The sequence below is a fragment of the Fistularia commersonii genome, chromosome 5 (genome assembly GCF_037954325.1).
Source record: "Fistularia commersonii isolate RoL2024-O1a breed Wild chromosome 5, RoL_Fcom_v1.0, whole genome shotgun sequence".
Taxonomy (NCBI): Eukaryota; Metazoa; Chordata; class Actinopteri; order Syngnathiformes; family Fistulariidae; genus Fistularia; species Fistularia commersonii.
The window spans coordinates 3,710,001-3,712,529 of NC_141288.1; positions in this window are offsets into that span (position 1 = coordinate 3,710,001).

The window sequence follows — 2,529 nt, forward strand, 5'->3', positions numbered from 1 at the left end:
AAACTGCCTTATTTACGTTATCTGAGGCCCCGATTTGTCAGTTAATTTCCTTGCAGACGATTCCCCAACTAACGTCGGGGTTTGATTTTATTCATACGGCGCCAAATCACATAAAATGATCGTCAAAACTCCTATGTTCCCCCCAGGAGCAAACACAGAAGGGGTATGAGGGTTGAAAGGGACAGGCACTATTTATGTAACGCTAATAATAACAGTAGTGCTAACAGCTACATGCTAATAGCCGTGAATGGCACAATAATAGCTTTGATAGTCATAAAATAAATAACGGTGCAGCTGGGAGGAAGGAAAGGTGCATCATGGGATTTTGAGTCATCGTGCATCATGCACGCAGTGAAGATTTAAATCAGGCTAATCATACAGATTAATCGATCTGTACTAACCAATCGGTGTGACAGCCCTGGGAAACGTTTAAAATGACCAACGCCGGCGACCTCTGGGTCACACGGCGTCCACAAAAACATGAACCCAGACAATATTTTGACCCCGGTATTTTAAAACTGGCCTCCCCTGGAAATAAAATCGGAAAAATTGATTTTATTGATCAACTCTTAATGCTACAACCTGTTTTTTTTTAAGATCGGATGTGGAATGAATCAGACATTTTCCAATGGTGCAATAATATAGAATAAAATAAAATTAAATTGAATAAAAGTGTATGGTCATTGTGTTGTGTTGCAAGGTATTACAATAGCAAGACCAGGGACTGACTGAACGAACAGTAAGTGGCTCAGTTTTACAGTTTCGTACAATTTAATACGATATAATGTTTTTATAGTGCACTTACTGAAAGGGGAAAGTTGACGAAACAGAATAAGGAAATAAAAAATCTGTGTCTGACCATTTTACGGTGGCACTTTTAAAACCCAACAAAAGGCTCTACTTTCTCTGTCAGATGTGCACTGTGGAAGCCGGACTTTCGCGTGGAGCTAATGTCCACTTTCCTTAAACGGCAAAGTTAATAACCGCTGCATGGTAGCATGTGTCCGGCCCTTAATTTTAAAAGGCTCGCTGCAATCCAAGCGGGAACAATCGCCGCCGTGACGACCCCGCGTCCCGGTTCTTCCCGCCACTCCCCGTCGGTTTAATGCCCAATCTATATGCACGGAGCGAGCGCCGCGGTGCCTTCAAGGACTCACACCGGTGGGGTTTTTTTTTTTTTCCTCCATGTCAAGTGGCTGCTGCCGCAGGCGGTTACGTAACCTGCTGCACCCAAACAATGGCTAATGGCGGCGCCTGTCAGGCGTCGTGGATTTATGAAGGGGTCATTATAAAAGCTGTCAGTAATGATACATAACGCCGGCCCAATGAGACGCTGATAAGGAACCACGCTGGAACCCCGGCGCTCCAACACGTTCCACGTTCCTTTGACTCTCTCGTCGAACAATCGACACCTGACGCAGGATTTTCTTTTCTTCCCCCGCCGCCCATTGGTTTCCGAACGCGCACGACCCCTTAGTGTTCCTGGAGCGAGCCGACGCTCGCCGCCCGCCATCCTGAGTGACCACTTCAGGGCCCGGAAACGTAAACCTCAACCAGAGGTCGTCGTTTCCAGCTCATTTTCAGAATTGGTCCCGATTGAACTTTTTATTTTTCTGAATATTTCGGTTTGTTTCTCGCTGAATTTTGGATTTTTTTTTTTTTAATTTTTACATTTGAAAGTGATTTCCAGCCCATTTTTAAGAAAATTATCCATCATTTTTTTCCTTCTGATATTTGCATACTAACAAATATAAATCATGAATAGATATTGTAGTGTTTTTACTCAGGGAAACACCAAGGTGACGATAAAACGTCTGTTTAATGAGCAATATTGTTGGTCACAGCCACGTCACACGAGCCTACAATACTGTTCCCGCTCAATTCCAGGTAAAAAAAAAAAAAACAGAATTCATTGCACCCCAAATCACACACACACATCGTTCCCAGCAACCCCAAAATCACACAGAAAACAAGCATCAACCTTTTACTACAATATATAAATTATGCTGGTAAATAATCCAATGCCTGATTTTCACATTATAGGAGATAATCTTGCAGATTGTTGGCTTAGCACTTGATTTTAAAACAATTCTTGTCAGTGTTTAATTAAGCCCTTACAAATTTTCTGCTCACTGTTTTTAATGTCAGGTTAAAAACATATTTTGGGTGATTATTTGCATTTTTTCGCCTGATTTGACAATTCCTTTGGCTAGTTTCTTGCGGACACCCCTATTTTCAGTTAATAATGAAAATTTTAATTAAATAACTCACTAAGTTTCACTTGTTTCATGATGATTTTTTTTGAGAAATTGTATCAAAATGTCAACAAATTTCTTCTCGCAGTTAATTTCGTAGCTCACGATCGGGTAATTTTAGCGAACGGCTGGTTGAAGCCCCTCCCCATCGTACGTTTCCTGTAATCAGCCCGGAGATACAGCGGGTCCGCTGGAATACGCTGCCGCGAGGCCGTAACTCAAGCCTGAATCAACACCCGGCCGGGACGGTGGGTGAGGAGCCGGGGTCACCCAG